The following is a 19570-nucleotide window of genomic DNA, read 5'->3' on the forward strand; positions in this document are numbered from 1 at the left end:
AGACACTGGATTTTGAAGACTTAGTACCAAAAAAAGAATGTAAAATATCCCAATCGTAATCTTTATATTGATTATGTGTTGAAAGGATATTTTAGACATGTCGGATGAAATAAAATAGATTATTAAAATCAAATCAACTTCACCTGTGTCTTTTGACTTGTTTTTTAATATGGCAAGAGAAAACTTAGAATTCCATTTGTGACTCCTGTCGTAGGTCTTTTGAATGGTGCTAATCTAGATTAACCAAGAGAAGCCTCTCAGAAGAGGTGATTATTTTTTTGGTTTTTTGGGTTTTTTTGTTTTTTGTTTTTTAAAGCTTCTTTCTTTCTTTATTCATTTATTTTTGGCAGTGTTGGGTCTTCGTTTCTGCGCGAGGGCTTTCTCTAGTTGCAGCGAGCGGGGGCCACTCTTCATCGCGATGCGCGGGCCTCTCACTGTCGCGGCCTCTCTTGTTGCGGAGCACAAGCTCCAGACGCGCAGGCTCAGTAGTTGTGGCTCACGGGCCCAGTTGCTCCGCGGCATTTGGGATCTTCCCAGACCAGGGCTCGAACCCGTGTCCCCTGCATCGGCAGGCAGATTCTCAACCACTGAACCACCAAGGAAGCCCTTTGGGGGTTTTTTAAATAAATTTATTTATTTTATTTATTTATTTTTGGCTGTGTTGGGTCTCTGTTGCTGCACGTGGGCTTTCTCTAGTTGCTACGAGCGGGGGCTACTCTTTGTTGCAGTGCGCGGGCTTCTCACTGCAGTGGCTTCTCTTACTGCGGAGCACGGGCTCTAAGTGCTCGTGCTTCAGTAGTTGTGGCATCCGGGCTCGGTAGTTGTGGCTCATGGGCTCTAGAGCACAGGCTCAGTAGTTGTGGTGCACGGGCTTAGTTGCTCCGTGGCATGTGGGATCTTCCCAGACCAGGGCTCGAACCCATGTCCCCTGCATTGGCAGGTGGATTCTTAACCACTGCACCTCCAGGGAAGCCCAAGAAGTGATGTTTGAGCTGAGACTTCCGTGACTAGGAGGCATCTGTGAGATCTGAGAGAGGAGTCTCCACAGGGGAAACTGGCGAAGTCCAGATGTGAATCTCTAACAACAGGGTGTGATGGAGTGTAGACAGAAGGAGAGAGTGTGTCCACCACAACCCTTCAAAGTGTGAGACACTGTGAAGGACACAAAGGGAGTGGCTGAGTTGTTTTCTACCTGAGTCAGCCTGGTTTAGGTCACACCGTTCCCCACCCTTAAGAGGAGGGAATGCCAGATCAGCCGGACCAACTCAGTCCACTTGCTGAGGAACCAGGCTGCAGCTAGCCACCAAGTCTCCCTCAACCCCATCACGCAGCTAGAAAAGACTTGGGTGATTTTCTTTTGATTCCAGGCCCCACATTCTTTCCACTTAGCCTGTTTTGGGCAATAGATCCTTTTAAGAATCTGATAAAACCATGGGCCATGTCTCCCACCATGACCACTACCACGGCATTGTGCCCACATTAATATTACATATAATATAAGGGGTCAGAGGTCCTCCCCTGAAGCCCACCCATGAACACAGATTAAGAAGCTCTGCAGGGCTTCCCTGGTGGCGCAGTGGTTAAGAATCCGCCTGCCAATGCAGGGGACACGGGTTCGAGCCCTGGTCCGGGAAGATCCCACATGCCGCAGAGCAACTAAGCCCATACGCCACAACTACTGAGCCTGCGCTCTAAAGCCCGCGTGTCACAACTACTGAGCCCGTGTGCCACAACTACCGAAGCCCGCGTGCCACAACTACTGAAGCCCGCGTGCCTAGAGCCCGAGCTCCGCAACAAGAGAAGCCACCGCAATGAGAAGCCCGCGCACCGCAAGGAAGAGTAGCCCCCACTCGCTGCAAGTAGAGAAAGCCCATGCACAGCAACGAAGACCCAATGCAGCCAAACATAAACAAATAAAAACAAATAAATTAAAAAAAAAAAAAAAAGAAGCTCTGCAGTATAGATAGTCAACTCCCTTCTCTACACCAAAACTGTAACATGGAGATGATAACATCAGCTTCCTTAGGTCATTGAAACACTGGGAGGATCAGACAAGGTGATGTTAGTGGAATTGCCATCCAAATGTAGGACATTACTACTACCTTCAGCCAGGAAGGATTTAAGGGCCTCTAACGGCAGTGCTGATGACTTGAAGGAACTTTTTTTTAACTGAAGACCTACAAAAAAGAGAGAGAGAGAGATACCAAGAAACGGAAGAGCACAAATATTATAATTTTCAAGTGACATAAGAAATTTTTGGAAATCTATTCTAGACCAGTGGTTCTCAATACTGCCTGCCCATTAGAATTGCTTAGAGAATGTTTAAAAAATTCTGATGAAGTAGCACAACCCCTAAAGAAGGGAATAAGTAATATCTAGAAAATCTACACATGGCTTTTGACCCAGCAATTCCATGTCCAGGACTCTGTCTCAAAGATAAGAGGGTAAATTTCCAAAAGGAGTTTAGCACAAGACTATTCATCACTGCACTATTTCCAATAGCAAAAGCCTGGAAACAACCCAAATATCCAGAGATGAAAGGATTAGGTACCCAGGACTGATCCCCAGCAGGCTAGTCTCCCAGAAAAGGAGTGGGCCTCCTGTGAGGCTCCCTGGAAGCTGCTGTGACCCTGTGATCAATTCTGGTTGGGTTAGATCCTTGCATCCCCCTCATCCTGATGATGCCAGGGCTGAGGCTGGGACTGGAACTTCCTCAATCCTGAACACTCACAGGGAAAATCCTGCCACCAGCATGCCTTCTCCAAGAGCTGTCACTGCACAGCTTGGACCCCAGTCCCAGATCACACTGTGAGAGGGCGGGTGATTCTCCCAACCTGAAAATTCATCTGGCAGGATCAGACCAGAAACAGGGTGATGCCACACAGTATTGCTATGGGCCCATCCTGATGACAGGGGAGGGGCCTGTGCTTCCTCCATCTTTTAGCTTAAATGTCCCACAGCACAAGGAAGAGGGAGTCTGGGGCTCAGCTCCACCTGGGATGGATAAGGGGAGACCAATCCTGTGTCCATGAGCTTTCCCTAGTCAATACTGTGCTGATGGGCCTGATATACACGCTACTTGGCCATTTGTCCATTTTTACATTCAACTGGTGCAGTGAGCAGGGCACCTGGCCAGGCAGTCACCATAACTTTCTGGAAGATAATCAACAGATCAGGGATCAAAGTCCCACTGGAAGGTAGGATGGATCCTCTTGGGGTAGCATGGCCAGCTTTGGGGATGGTTAATCACTAATTGCTCATGGGAATCCCATGAAGACCTCAGCATGGAGACACAGGGAGTAAGCCTCCTGAAATAGAATTCTTTTGTTGTTGTTAATGACCTGGCAGGAGAGTTTCCCAGGAAAGGGTGGCTCCATTGAAAGAAGGCTAAACCAGCACTCTTGATGCTAGTTCAGCCTCCCTGTGATCACTGAAGAATATACACTGTCGGCCTGACCATTTAGTACTCACGATGGAGGGGTGTTAGAGCAAGGCAAGATCACCCTAACGACTGGAACAAGGAGGATCCCCAAATTATACTTGATACCGAGCAGAGCCTTGTGGGGCTCCTGGGCATAAAGCCTTTCTGTGTCCCCCATTTCTTTGATTACAGGAAATAGCCTTCATTCAGCCTCCTTGACCTTCCCTGAGTTCCAATGGGCAGACTCAAGCAGTTGTTAATTGAGGAAGGGAGGGGATGAGAGACCAGGGAGAAACAGTCAAGACAAACAGTAGTGCAGCCTTGGGGCAAGGTCCTGGTTCCCCATCAACTGATACACACAACAATATCTTTGAGTTGTTTTGCAGATATTGAAACCCCCTCCAGGTGGGAGAAGGTAACAATTAAGGACGGTATGCTGCCCACAAGCATGTAGACCCCAGACCAGTTGGAAACTGAAGGTTGAGGATGCTGACTCCTACTTACCTCACCACCAACCCATCAGAAGAATGTGCACGAGCTGATCACGCCCTCGAACCATTACTATAAAGCTTCTCGCTATCCTCTCCAAGTTGGGACACATCGTTTTTTGAGGCAGGATCCCGCTGTGTCCCCCTTTGCCTGGCAAAGTAATAAAGCTATCCCTTTCGGGCTTCCCTGGTGGCGCAGTGGTTGAGAGTCTGCCTGCCAATGCAGGGGACACGGGTTCGAGCCCTGGTCTGGGAAGATCCCACATGCCGCGGAGCAACTGGGCCCGTGAGCCGCAACTACTGAGCCTGCGCGTCTAGAGCCTGTGCTCCGCAACAAGAGAGGCCGCGATAGTGAGAGGCCCGCGCACCGCAATGAGGAGTGGCCCCCGCTTGCCGCAACTAGAGAAAGCCCTCGCTTTGAAACGAAGACCCAACACAGCCAAAAATAAATAAATAAATTTAAAATAAATAAATAAAAGTAACTACATAATAAATATTAAAAAAAAGATTATAAAAAAAAAAAAAAAAAGCTATCCCTTTCTAATTCACCCAAAACTCTGTCTCCCAGATTCAATTCGGTACCGGTGTACAGAGAAGCTGAGCTTTCGGCATCATACTCCCTCTCTCTTAGAATAAAATAGTAAACTGGGCAAGCTGAAATAAAATAATCTAACTTTGTACTTTGCCTAGGTCCATTATTTCATTGACAGTTGCAAGGTAGTGAAAGTCTAATTCTTTTATATCTTTTTCATTTATTAGAATCTTTTCATAAAGAACTTTATTTACTCCTTGTGAAATGCAGCAGGACCCTGTGGGGCCCTCCCGGGCTTCATTCAGCCTCCTTGACATTCCCTGAGTTCCAAAGGGTAGATTGAAACAGTTGCTAGTCAGGGAAGGGAAGGAATGCAGAAACAAGAGAGGAGCAGCCAAGAAACTACAGTGCAGGCTTGGGTCGGCATCCTGGTTCCTCCCAAGGAATATACATAACAATACCTTTGAGTTTTTCTGCAGGAACTAAAGCCCCCACCCAAGTGGAGGATGGTAACTTCAGGCTGAGCGCAAGATTCCCGGAGCACCGCCCTTCGGAGCACCGCCCTTCTACCTCAGCACCAGCCAATCAGAAGAAAGTCACACACCCTGTAGCCTTCACCCCAAATTTTGCCTTTAAAAACTCTTCTCCAAAAACCACGGGGGAATTTGGGGTTTGAGGGCACAAGCCACTCATTTTCCTTGCTTGGTCCTGCAATAAAACTTTCTCTGTCCCAAACTCTGACATTTCGGTTTGTTTGGCCTCACTGTGTGTCGGGCACATGAACTTGTGTTCAGTAACACTTGTATATCTTGAGTTATACACAGGAAAGGCAAGAAAATTCCAGGCTTATTCCATATACTTCCTGCTCCAGACCTGGCCCATGCATTTCCCCAAGGAGTTTTTGGTACCTTTTAGTGAAAAATGATGTTTAGAGACTATAATCTGGACTTAAGTGTGCCCATTGTTCCTGAGATGGTTTTTTAATAGGCATTTTCCATGAACAGAGTTAAGAAATTTGTATTTTTTTAAAAGAGAAAATATAATTTCATTCTGACCATCCAATCAAATTTAGGGTTAAAGGGGTTTTATTTACCTATCTTGATTTTATGTTTATATCTCTTTTTCTTCTGCTGAAATCTTAGTTCCTTATGATATTAGCATCATCATCAATCTGCTCTATCTTATCTATCCATCAGGATATATCCACTGATCACAAAGAAAGAGGCAACCAGACTTGGTGCCTTCTGATGTGATATAATAGGAAACACATCATCACCTAAGAAATATCCTTGCTAAATATTCCAACCTTAATATGAAGTAGATTTAATTACTGGTTTTCATGAAATACAGGAAACAAGGGAAAAGGAAAGGCCATATAGATGCAGTCAGCAAAACACAAAATGCGGGAGACTCTCCAGGACAAATGACCAGATTTCTTTAAAAATAGTGAGGAGGAAACTACAGATTAAAATGAATGTAAGAGGTATATTAATCAAACCCTAATTCAAACAAACTGACTATAAAAGTTGTTTGTTAATGAGACAACTGGGGAAATTTGATAACTGACTGGATATTTGATGACATTAAGGAACTTTATTTATTGTTTTAGGCATGATAAAGATATTGTGTTTTACAAATAATTTTAGAGATATATATCAAAATAATCAAGGATGAGTTGATATACTTTGGGGCATTTTCTGTAAAACAATCCAATAGTGAGGAGAAGTGGGCCCAAAACAATAAAATCAGAAATGAAAGAGGAGATGTTTCAACTGACACCACAGAAATACAAAGGATCATAACAGATTACTATAAATAATTATACACCAATAAAGTGGACAACCTAGAATAAATGAACAATAGAACAGAATAGAGAGCCTAGAAATAAACCCACACTTATATCGTTAATTAATCTATGACAATATACTATGGGAAAAAAGCCTCTTCAATAAATGGTGTTGGGAAAACTGGACAGCTACATGCAAAAGAATCAAATTGGACTACTTTCTCACACCATATATAAAAATTAAACTCAAAGTGGATTAAAAACTTAAATACAAGACCTGAAACCATAAAACTTCTGGAAGAATACTTAGGCAGTACGCATTTCATATTGATCTTAGCAATATTTTTTGGATCTGTCTCAGGCATGGGAAAAAAAAGCAAAAATAAACAAATGGGACTACGTCAAAGTAAAAAGCTTTTGCAGAGTAAAGGAAACTATCAAAAAAAATGAAAAGGCAGCCTACTGAATGAGAGAAGATATTTGCAAACTATATATCTGATAAGGGGTTAATATCCAAAATACACAGAGAACTCACAACTCAACATCAAAAAACAAACAACCCCATTAAAAAATAGGCAGAGGACCTGAACAGACATTTTTCCAAAGAAGACATACAGATGATCAACGGGCACATGAAAAGACGCTCAATATCACCAATCATCAGCGAAATGCAAATAAAAACCCACAGTGAGATATCCCTTCACACCTGTCAGAATGGCCATTATCAAAAAAAACAACAAATAACAAGTTGCTAACAACTATATGATCCAACAAGTCCACTTCTGGGTATTTATCCAAAGAAATCAAAAACATTAATTCAGAATGATATGTGCACCCGTATGTTCATTGAAGCACTATTTACAATAACCAAGATATGGAAACAACCTAAGTGTCCATCAATAGATGAATGGATAAGAAAGACATGGTATACATACACACACACACACACACACACACACACACACACAATGGAATATTACTCTGCCATAAAAAAAGAATTAAATCTTGCCATTTGTGGCAACATGGATGAACCTTGAGAGTGCTATGCTAACTGAAATAAGTCAGACAGAGAAGGACAAATACTGTATGATTTCACTTATACATAGAATCTAAAAAACAAAACAAGCAAATGAAACAAAACAAAACAGAAACAGACTCATAGAGAACAAACACGTAGTTGTCAGAGGGAGGGGCATGGGGGGATGAGTGAAATAGTTGAGGAAGATTAAGAGATACAAACTTCCAGTTACAAAATAAATACAGTAAGTCATGGGGATGTAATGTACTACATAGGGAATATAGTCAATAATATTGTAATAACTTCATATGGTGACAGATGGTAAGTAGACTTATCATGGTGATCATTTTGTAATGTATAAAAATATCAAGTCACTGTGTTGCACACCTAAACTAATATAACATTGTAAGTCAATTACACTTCAATAAAAAAAATTAAATTAAATAAAATTAAATAATAAAATAAATTTTTATAAAATAAAATTTCAGAACTCCCTAAAAAACAAACAGAAATGAAAACACATGTCCACCAAAGCCTTGTACAAGAATGTTCATAGCAGCTTTATTCACAACAGCCAAAAACTGGAAACAGCACATGTGTCCATCAGTGGACTAAACAAACTGGTATATTCATACAAAGGAATACTGTTCAGTAAAAAAAGTGACAAACTACTGACACATACAACAACTTGAATGAATCTCAGAAACTTTATATTGAGTGAAAAAGTCAGACCCAAGAGTATATACTGTGTAATTCCCCATATGTGATGCTCTGTAGCAGAAAAAAAAATTATGATGAAATCAGAACAGCGGTTACTTCTAGAAGTGGTGGGGATTGACTGGGAAAGGGTGTGAAGGAACATTCTGGTTGATGGAAATACAGTATACCTATATCTCAAGTGTCTTGATAGAGTATGTGAGTTATAAGGGTACATGCCTCTGTTAAAACTGGTTCAACTGTACACTTAGATCTGTGTATTTCACTGTATGTGAATTACATCTAAATTAAAAAACAACTTATTTCCTGCAAACAACTGCATTGTGCATCTCTAGCCCTTTTATCCACTTTCGATAAAGAGCACATTAAGATTTGGAGTCTGTTCCCACACATGTTCGCCTCATCTCTTAGCCTTGTGAACTGTGATGGAGGGAGTTATCATGAATATCATACAGGAAAATAGGGGTCACTATGTCACTAGTCATCAACTGCAGCAGACCAGAATACCAAGTAAAATAAGTCACATTACCAGTTTCAAATAGAAACAGGCATAAAATAAAAAGGGAACATTTTACATTTACAAAAGGTACATAATAAAGGGTAATATTTAACCATTTTCAAGTGATAATGCTAGGTATTTGAAAGAGTCACATTCCTTTATTTTCAAGAGAGCAATGTGTTAAATAACAAGGCAATCTGCATTGCTATTTCTATGCTTCATTAGGAAGTAGTTAATAATGTCCAAGATATTTAAAATCCAACTCATAATATTAATTTTTGTTTATCCTAATAGATCAGATATAGATGAAGTAAATAGTTCTTTGTTTGGACTTTAGGAGCACATTATATGGACAATATATCTAGTTTTTGGTGGTTGGAATTCAGCAGTCTTTTCAGTGGGCAGTGTTTAAAATGATCCCTTACCTCATTGCCCTGTAATGTTCTTCTCCTTGTCTCAAAACCTTCCACTGAGATCAGAGTGGACATTTTCCCACCTGTTCTTGATTTTTCTTGACCTACAGGCATACCTTATAGATATTGCGGGTTTAGTTCCAGACCACAGCAATAAAGCAATTATCTCAATAACATGAGTTGCATGAACTTTTTTGGTTTCCCAGTGCATTTAAAAGTTATGTTTACACTATACTGTATTCTAGTAAGTGTGAAATAGCATTGTGTCCAAAAAAAAAATGTACATACCTTAATTTTAAAATATTGCTAAAAATGCTAACCATCATCTGAGCCTTCACAAGTTGTGGTAGTAACATCAAAGATCACTGATCACAGATCACCACAACAAATATAATAATAATGTAAAATTTTGAAATATTGTGAGAATTACCAAAATGAAACAGAGATACAAAGTGAGCAAATGCCATTGGAAAAATGGCTCCAATAGACTTGCTTGACACAGGGTTGCCACAAACCTTCAATTTGTAAAAAACACAAAGCCAGTACACCTGTACTGACAAAGGGGCTCTCCTTGACCACACTCCAGGCTGTCTCCTCTGAGCCTCTTCTCCACTAGGCCCCAACCTTGCCCTATAAAGACTGGAACAAACATCAACATAGTTTCTAACAGCTCAAGGCTGAATCCCTAGGAAGACCCATTCCCCCTTAAAAGGCCGGCCTGAGAAAACTCAAGGCTGTCAAAAGAATTTGCTGTGTGTTTCAGCCCCTGTCTCCCAGTCGCTATTGGAGGGTAGTGATGCTGAAAACTTGACCTCTGTGCACTGGTGAGTCGAATCTCGGAGACAGCGTTTTGGGTGAAGTAGAAAAGAATAGCTTTATTGCTTTGCCAGGCAAAGGGGGCCACAGCGGGCTTGTGCCCTTCACAAACTGTGTCCCAACCTGGGGGAAATTTGATGAGGAGTTTTATAGCAATGGTTCAAGGGCAGGATTGCTGATAAGGATCAGGGTGTGTGCAGGGCCTGCATTCCTTTAATCTGGCCTCAGGTGATCTCCTGATGAGCTTCTGTGGTTCCTTTAATCTGGCCTCAGAGGGTCTCCTGATATTCTCTGAAGAATGCTTCATCAAGTAGTTAACATCTTCCATTTGTTGGGAGTTTTAGTTCTGCAGAAGAGCTCAATGATACTGTTATGTGTACCCCTTGAGGTGGAACTAAGATCCTGCCCCAAGACTGCACTCTTGTTTCTTGGCTCCCTCTCTCCTTGTCTCTGCATCCCCTCCCTTCCCTGATTAGCCACTGTTTGAACCTGCCCTTTGGAGCTCAGAGAAGTTCATGGGGGCTAAAGCCTATTCCCTACAAACAAGAAACGGGGGACACAGACAGGCTTCTGTGCCCGGGAGCCCCACAGGGTCCTGCTTGGTTTCACTAGGAGCCAGTTAGCAAACCCAGATGGGTTTCACATGGACCAACCCTTTTTTCCCCTCGTATTTTTATAAGTTTTCACCTCCCTGATTCTATGGAGCCCCCAGTCACCCTCCCCTGTATCCTCTCATTCTCTCTTTAAAATGCCCAGTCACCTCTGTTTAAGTCAAAGTTGAGTTCAGTTGACACTAGACCCTTTTCCCTATTGCAATAGTAGATTCCTAACTAAAATCTGCCCTGACCACTTTAGCTAGTGTCCAGCTTTGTCTATTAGCTGTCAACAAAAACGGGTTGAGCAGAGAAGAGCCTACAAGGGGCTGGCAATCAAATAACAGACAGGGCCCACATACAATAAATACAAACACAGCTACTAGAGTGACAAAAAAGGAGGTCAGAAATTTGCAGCAGAATGATAGTATTTGATCAAGGAAGTCTTTTGGAAAGGAGAAATTTTGAGAAAGCAATGAAAGGGTATTTACAGTTTAGAAAAGAGCCAAAGGTCACATCCGCCTGAAGTAGTCTTGTTAGGGTTGGAAATCAACGGTGGGTGTGGACATTGTTTGAGGGACAAGTATAGTGAGAGTGGAGGGGTGAGGATCACAAAGGAACAAGGGAGCATCGGGGGTAATCTAGATGGTTAGAGAGTCTGTAACCCAGGGAAACACCTGCTTTGGGTTGTCACAGAGCATATCACAGTGGTCGCCATCTTTAGCTGCAATGGCCTCTTCTCTGACTTGGCCGAAGAAAGGCTCTCTCCAGCACAACAGGGTGACTGTGTGCAAACCAGAAAAGGCTTTTCTGCCTCAGGCAGAGGCTCTTACACGGAGTGAGGGGAAGGGAGGAGTTTAAAAACACTGAATTAGCATAACGGGGCTCATCCACGTGCAGCCTCTGTGCTGAGACCCTTGGAACACAAAGGACCTGAGTCACTTTGAGGATTGGGGTGGAGGTAGAGATTCACTTTGTTTTCTTTTAGCTTTCAGGGGGTTTTGTTATCTTTGTTTTGGATTTGGGGTTTTGTTGTTGTTGTTGTTGTTGTTTGCTCCTCTCCTAATTTGTCTGGCTAAGGCCACAGCCTGAAAACCTTGAGTTTCTCCCAGACGTGATAGCACAGTCTGCACTTATCTATAAACACTCCTCCAAGCACTTTCATAAGTCCCTGAGTCCTTCCAATCAATTTACTTCTGAAGTATCTCTAACCGCATTAAGAGGGTTACTTCATTTCTAGAGATTTCCTAATTCAAATCTCCAACAACTCTCACTGTAACCACCAACTGCAGAAGTTTCTTCATTGTTTCTAGCTCTCCTCTCTACCTCAATCCAATATGTCATGGACCTTTTATCAGCATCACCTAAGACAGATCTGATCTTATCACATCCTCACTGAAAAACCCTCAGGGTCTCCCCATCTCTTAACTGATAAAGTCCAAACCCTCAGCACAGAGGCACAGTCTGTCCCAGGATCTTCTTCTGCCTCCTTCCCTCTCTGGCCAGAATCCCTCTCCGGGCTTTGAGATGTCAGAGAGTTGCCATTTTTCAATGGTGCCCAGCATTTTCGTTTCTCCATGCCTTTGTTTGTATGGTTCCCTCTGCTCTAATGCCTTCATCCTTATACCCCCATGTCTGACCAGCACTCTTTATATACCTTCAACTCCAGCTTAACTGTCCCTTCCTCTGGGAACCACGGCAACTTTTTCAGGCAAAATGAATCCTTCCCTCCAGTCTGCTCCCCAAACCCATCCCCCTACTGTAAATTCTCATTGCTTTGGTCTTTACTGAACACTGTAAAAATATCATTTGCTTAAATAGTCTTTTATGAGATTACAAAATCCTCAAAGGTAGAAATGAAGTTACACACATAATTTGACACATAATGATGTTCTGCCTCAAACTGTTTCCCTTTTTCTCATGTCTTCTCCTTCCATCTTAGATTATAAACTTCTTGAGGAGTTAAATCCTTCTGTTCCTCCTTCACTTTTCCAACCCTTACTCTTGTGATGAACCTAATTTACCCTTTTATCTGTAAAAGGATGGATTAGATCACCTAGTGGGTCCTGTATCTTGATGTAACATTTGGTAATTCTGAGAGCAAACAGGAGGAACCCAAGAAATACATCATACTGATTACACAAGGGCTGCTTAGGTGGTATTTATACTTAGGAATTGAATAGTAATTACCTTTTTTAAGTAGGAAAGAGGCATAGAATCAATGAAGATCCTCCTCCTGCATGCTCCTGGTTATTGATGACTTACTACGTGCCCGACACTAATCTAGACACCAGGGATACAGCAGAAAACGAAACAAAACCACACAAAGGCCTTGCCGTCTGTGGAGCTTGAAATCCAGGTGGGGAGACAGAAAACAAAGACGTACATGGTACCGTCAAGTGGCAACGATTCTATGAACAAAAATACCACACTCCCACTGTTAACAATAACAACGATGATATAAAGCTGGTGAGGAGCTACAGAGTGGTGAAAGGCAGTGATATTTAGGAATGACAATCAGAGAAGCCTCTCAAAGGGGCTGCTAACATGTGCAGGAAACACTGCTGTGGGTCCCCAAGACTATCCTCACCGCTGTCTTAGGAGGAAGACGCTACAGTATGGTTACAGCCCAGAGCTTTGCCAAGAATGGGGCAGACGGGATTGTTTACCTGATAAAGGGAAAAGACTTAAGAAGGTCAGTGGAGAAACACATAAATGAGTAAACAAATTATGGTATAGTCATCATCTGTTCCAAAATAGAATCTCTTATTTTATCTATCATCATAAATGGTGGTTTGAAGATGTTTTTTAAACCTGGAGAATCTCTGACCCAATAAAATATGAGCAACAAACTACACATAGGTATGATCTTATCTGAATTAAAGTTATAATTATGTACGTGTGTGTGCAGAAAGTGTACTAGAAGGAACATCACAAAATAGTAATAGTGTCTCTAGCTGGTAGAATTACAGGTGGATTTTATTTTCCTCCTTATACTTTTTAATATTTTTAACAGTTTCTACCTCAAGCATGTCTCACTTATACTTTTTCACTTTACTTTTTTTTTTTACTTGTGCTAAGACGCTTGAGATATAACATTTTAACAAATAAGTGTACAACGCAATATTGTTAACTATAGGCACAATGTTTCATTTTACTTTTAATTTTCATTTTTAAAATGATATGTGTGCATTAAAAATACTTCAAATAAACCAAAAAAAATTAAAATAGCAGAGATGTGCAGAAGGTAAAAAGTAAACATCTCCCCTGCCCTTACCCACTGGTTTCTCTCCTCAGAGCTTTCACACTAACAGTATCTTTCAACAGGCTTTTCCGTAGCCTTAGAAAATATTTTATGCAGGTCCAAACATATACATATATTCCTTTCCCCCCACAACTGGAATTATAATATATATACCATTATATAAGCTATTCTTTTGTTATTGATTTAAAAAGACTTAAATACATTCCTATGTCAGAACATAAAGAGATGCCTCATTCTTTTTTCAACCACTAGGTTAAGAGATTATTTCTCAGAGCCCTTCAGCTCTAGAGTCATTTCTGAGATGGGCTGGAGTGTCTGCTGCCATCAGGAGCAACACACACACACACACACACACACACACACCCCTGGCAGTACTCTCTCCTGGTTTGCCCTGGGCACAGGCCCTGTCTTCTCTGAGTGCCCTGATTGCCTCCTTTCTTCCCATCTTTAGGCTGAAACCACCCACCAGGTTGGCCTTCACTTTCAGACTCGAAGACCCACACTCTGGGGTTTGGGGTCTGGCTTTTCGGGCAGCCATTGAGGAGCCAGATCACCCAACGCAGATGCATGGGGAGTCCTGATGGGGTGAACCTTAAGCAGTAAGAAAACAGAGATGAGTAGACGGGAAAAAAAACTCCCCCAACTTTGTCTCTTCTGCAGACAACTAGGAGGCCCAGTTCTTCCCTCAGCTCCTCCTGAGACGTCCTGCCTGAACTGCCCACCCAGCCAGCCACCAGCTGAGTCCCTTTGTACTTTGTTGGGAAACAACAGCCAGTGAGGAACCACTGTGTTGCTTCACAATTTTCCTGGCCTTGCTTTCTCTTTATTCCTCAGCCACAAGTCCTGGGACCTGCCAAATAAAGTGTCAGCACTTTATTTTTGCCTCAGGCTGCTTTCTAGAGGACCTGGGCTAAGATATACATTAAAAGGAAAAACAAGCCTTTTTTTTTTTTTTTTTTTTTTAAAATAAAACCACTGCCCTATAAGGTGGTTTTAGGAAGAATTTTCAGAAATAGATAAGGTCCTGTGTGTGTGTGTGTGTGTGCGCGTGCACGTGTGTGCCCATGCACACACATATGAGTGTAAGACAAATTTTAATACCTCTTTTTCATTAAAAAGTAATAAATTCTGGTCATCACTGTTTAAGCAATAAAAGAATCAAGGCTGCAAAAAAAAATCCTTGTACAAACATACACATCTTTTCTTATGCAGACATATGTGTTATTACATACATATTTAATTTGGTGCATGTTGTGAATTACCCAGAGGATAAATTTCTAAAAGTGAAAATATTGGGTCAAGAGATACATGCATTTTTTTATTGTGATAGGTGTTATTAAATTGCTCTTTTAAATTTTTACATAATTAGGGCTTCCCTGGTGGCACAGTGGTTAAGAATCCACCTGCCAGTGCAGGGGACACAGGTTCGAGCCTTGGTCCGGGAAGATCCCACATGCCTCAGAGCAACGAAGCCTGTGCACCACAACTACTGAGCCTGCACTCTAGAGCCCGTGAGCCACAACTACTGAGCCCACGCACTGCAACTACTGAAGCCCACACGCCTAGAGCCCATGCTCCGCAACAAGAGAAGCCACCACAATGAGAAGCCTGCACACCGCAAGGAAGAGTAGCCCCTGCTCACCGTGACTAGAGAAAGCCTGCGTGCAGCAACAAAGACCCAACACAGCCAAAAATAAATGATAATAAATAAAATAAATATTTTAAAAAATCTTAAAAAAGATAAATTTTCACATAATTAGCTCTTCACCATAGTGGATTACTCTTTCCCCAAATCCCTTGCCTATATTGAGTCTTATCAAAATTTTAATCAATTGGGTGGTTTTGACAATTCCTACTGGCATTTTTATTAGGTTTCTATTACTGTGTAGATTAATTTAGGATTGACGCTGTGATAATTGCTATCTAAGAGCAGAGTATGTACATTTTTAATATCTTCAGTAGAATTGTAAGGTTGTCTTCATATAGGATAGGTATTTTTTGTTATGGTAGTTAGTTCTGTTAGACTACAAGGGATCACTCCTTCCATTACACTTTCTAAATATTTTCTGTTTTTACATATTAATTTGGAAACCAGCTACTATTCTGAATGTTCCTATTGCTTCTAGAAATGTTTCAGTTGATTCTCTTGGAATAAAGCTATATTATCTACTAATAATGATAATTTTGCCTCCTCTATTCCAAAACAGAACCTTATTTTATCAGTCATTAATTAATCAATTCAACAAATAATGGAGTTTCTATTGTATGCCCAGTGCTGGGCTAGGCTATGAATCTAAAATGTTTGGATACTGTTTTCAGAACTGTGTTCACTATAGGGTGCAATAATTCGCTTTCTGGTCATTTTCATTTAATTTTCATAGAATAAGTAGTGTTTTTGTGCTTCACTATTAACTGTGAAATGGTATTTGCTTTGAAATATACACATTTTTATCAAGTGGAGGATATATTAATATATACCTATTCTATTATGAGAATTTTTATTAAAAATACATGTTGAATTTTGTCAAATGCCTTTTTAGCGTTTATTAGAATGATCACAATACGTTTCTTAACCAACCAGTATGGCTGATTATATAATATTAATCCCATTTTACAACTATTTTTGCATTTCTTCTCTGTTGAAATGTGCTGCTAGATTCTACTTAACCAATATTTCAAGTCCCGTTGTAATTTTAATGTAGTAATTTATTCTATGTGCTAATATTTTGTGCAGGATCTTAGCATAAGCGAAATCTGTCTGTAGTTTTTAAAATGATTTAAATGATAAGAAAAGCATGCCCTCCCTGCGAGTAAAAAACACATCAGTTTCGTATTCTTGTGTCTGCAGAATCCCGATTTGAGAAGGAAACAAGAACAACAGCAGGAGAAGGCTCACACCCTCTACCTGAAGTCTTGGCTTGGTGTTGCTCTATGAGATTATCCATGAACCTGAATGCAGTAAAATAGCCTCACCTTTGATTTGCCAAGATGTAAGGGCTAATCACCAAGAAGTAATGCACACAGCATAAAGCTTGACAGCTTATGTTTGTAGTCAACCAGACCTGGGTTCAAGTCCTGGCTTTGTCATTTCAGGCTCTGTGACCTTGGAAAAGCCCTTAACGTTTCTTGTTCTACAAAATGGGAACTATCACTCCAGCCACTTTATAGGGCTGTGATGAAGATGAAATACGGTAAAGCACATTACAGTGGTTAACACAGCACTCGGTGTGTTGATATACTTGATTAATTTAGCTATTAATATCGCTTAATAAATGGTTATTGCTATTCTTCTACATAATCATCTAAAGTAAGTTTAAAGAGTTCTGAAATCCACATGCTATAGGTGCCCTTACACCGAAACACTTATCCTCCTCATCCTCTGACCCACCTTGGTTAACCGTATCTCAAGGAGCAGGTCACAAATTCAGTACTAAGGCATTCTGACTCAGAAAGTTTCCAAATTTATAGAATATTGTCCTTTGCTATGCTCTACGATAACATCTTTCTCTGTCAGAAATTGAAGCGCTTTCGAGACAACACTACACAGAAAAACAAGGTGATTAAATCAAGAAATGTTTGAAACACACACACAGCTTTTCTGCCTAAATTAACTATGAGAGTACGTCATGCCTACAACTGGCAATTGAGTTGACATGGGGTATGGATTTGGCAACGGTCGTAGCTGACATCATAGTCAGTTTCAGCTAATCAGGCTGTTCTTCAAGGGACTAAAACAAAAATGGAGTCCTTTCTGAATTTTCAGATACTTGTCTTTAATCACTGACCCACCTTGCTTAGTGAATTCCACAGATGTCAGTAAAGCTTAGAAATGTTATTTCTCTCTTCCTAGCTGACCCTGAAAATAACCTATCAGAGTGGCCACTTACATATGGTTTTCTAGAAACACAATTGAAGTTCTAGGTCTGGGCTCCACTGAAGTGGCCACAAGCAAGGTTTCAAAAAAGAAAGGAGGTGGAGGAGATGGTGGGTGATTCGCACTCTTAATTTCCTACTCCCTGAATGCACTAGTCTCTGCCTGTAGCTGCAGCCAATCTTGAACCCTAGAGACCATCAGGTTTATATAAATACAGCTACAGCAACTGGGGATTCTGAGCATCTGACCAAATGATGATAAATCCTCTGAAAATAATTTTTAAGGCCTGCATAGACCATTGCATTGGGTATGTTTAATGGGATGGCCCCAGGTCAATCCAGGTCTTTTACGAAACAGCTCCTGGCACGACTTAGGACTGCTCATTTCTATCCTGTCTTGCATTAGAATAATCAAATTATACACTAAGCTATTGAAATGAATGCATATGCACTAGGATACTCTAAACAGAATTGGTGAAGTGGCAAAATTCTCCCTCCTTATATTCATCTGCTGTGCTAAGAATGTGGCCAAAGGTCCTATGCTGACCAGACACAAGGGTTCTTTATCAAGTAAATGTGTAACAGAGGGAAACAAAGACAGCTCCAAAGTACAAAGGATTTCTTGTTTAAACATAAAAAACACAAAATTTTCTAAGCAAAATTACAGTGAAAAGTTAAGTATGCTATATATATGTATATATATATATATACATATATACACTAAAGTATATTTGTAGAAATGGTGTTTTTATAAACAAAAGACAAAAGACAGGAAGGCAATGAAATAAAACATTAATAGTGAATTGTGATATGATGGGTAGTTTGGGTTATTTTCTTCAAACTTTAGCATTCTACAATTCAAGTTTTCTACAAGGAATCTGTATTACTTTTATAAACAGAAACATATACAAAAAGAAAGTAGGAATTTTTTTAAACTCAGATTTGTAATGCAAACAGCTGGAACCAGCATATATTTAAAAGGAAACTCTTATACACTGTTGGTGGGAATGTAAATTGGTGCAGCCACTACGGAAGACGGTGTGGAGCTTCCTCAAAAAATCAAAAATAGAACTACCATATGATCCAGCAATCCCACTTCTGGGCATTTATCCAAAGAATACAAAAACACTAATTTGAAAAGATATATGCACCCCTATATTCATAGCAGCATTATTTACAATAGCTAAGATAGGGAAACAACCTAAGTGTCATCGACAGATGAATGGCTAAAGAAGCTGTGGTATATATGTATCATGGAATATTACTCAGACATTAAAAAGATGAAATCTTGCCATTTGCACACAACATGGATGAAACTACAGGGCGTTATGCTAAGTGAAATAAGTCAGACAGAGAAAGACAAATACTGTATGATTTCACCCATATGTGGAATATAAACAAACAAAAAACAAAATAAATGAACAAACCAAACAAACACAAACACGTAGATACAGGAATAGAGTAGCGGTTACAAGATGGGAAGGGGTACAGTGGGGAGGAGGGGGAGGAGGGCCAAGTGGGTAAAGTTGACCAGTGGTCATGGTGACAGATGGAAACTAAATTTTTGGTGGTAAGCATGCCAGAGGGTATACAGAAGTGGAAATACAATGGTGTACACATGAAACTTATGTAATGTTATAAACCAATGTTACTGCAATAAAAAAAATTAAAAATAAATAAAATTTAAAAATAAAAGCAGACTTAAAATTAACACTCCCTGCTGAGCAGATCTGACCCTGATCCTAGGCCATCTCTGCATCCTGTCTGGGTTGGGGCCGAGGCTTTGGCTGAGAGATGCTGGGAAGTCTGCTGTAGCTGGTGGTTGCAGCCACCCTCCTAGTCCTGGGACAAAAAACAGGAGAATACAGGTGTTCCTGTTTGGTGGTCAGAGAACACTCAAGTTGAAAGCGATGACAAGTCAGCTCTATTGAAAGGACACAGAGTCACACCTCCTGAGCTGTCTCATTCTGCAACTAATGATGATGTGCCATTAGAAGCCAGCCTCACAATTATTAAATAAAGCAAAGATGCCGAAAACAAAACAAAGTTTATCATCTACAGCAAAGAAAAAGAGCTGATAGAATCATGGACCATACTCTTAACTCTTCTGATACTAGAGATATGAAAACATACTGCCCAGCTGGAAGAC

General features: G+C 40.8%; 2 long non-coding RNA genes across 2 annotated transcripts in view; both read right to left on the reverse strand.

The window, feature by feature from the left end:
* The window catches only part of LOC309637330, a 109873-nt gene that overhangs the window by 68236 nt on the left and 22067 nt on the right, over nucleotides 1-19570 (reverse strand). The gene's annotated exons all lie outside the window — the stretch shown is intronic.
* On the reverse strand, nucleotides 337-5881 carry LOC309637340. The gene is made up of 2 exons (XR_014250491.1): nucleotides 4459-5881; nucleotides 337-4096 (listed from the first exon to the last, which is right to left on the reverse strand). It is a non-coding gene; the product is annotated as an uncharacterized lncRNA (long non-coding RNA).

The sequence above is a fragment of the Balaenoptera physalus genome (genome assembly GCF_965194825.1).
Source record: "Balaenoptera physalus genome assembly, chromosome: 11".
NCBI lineage: Eukaryota > Metazoa > Chordata > Mammalia > Artiodactyla > Balaenopteridae > Balaenoptera > Balaenoptera physalus.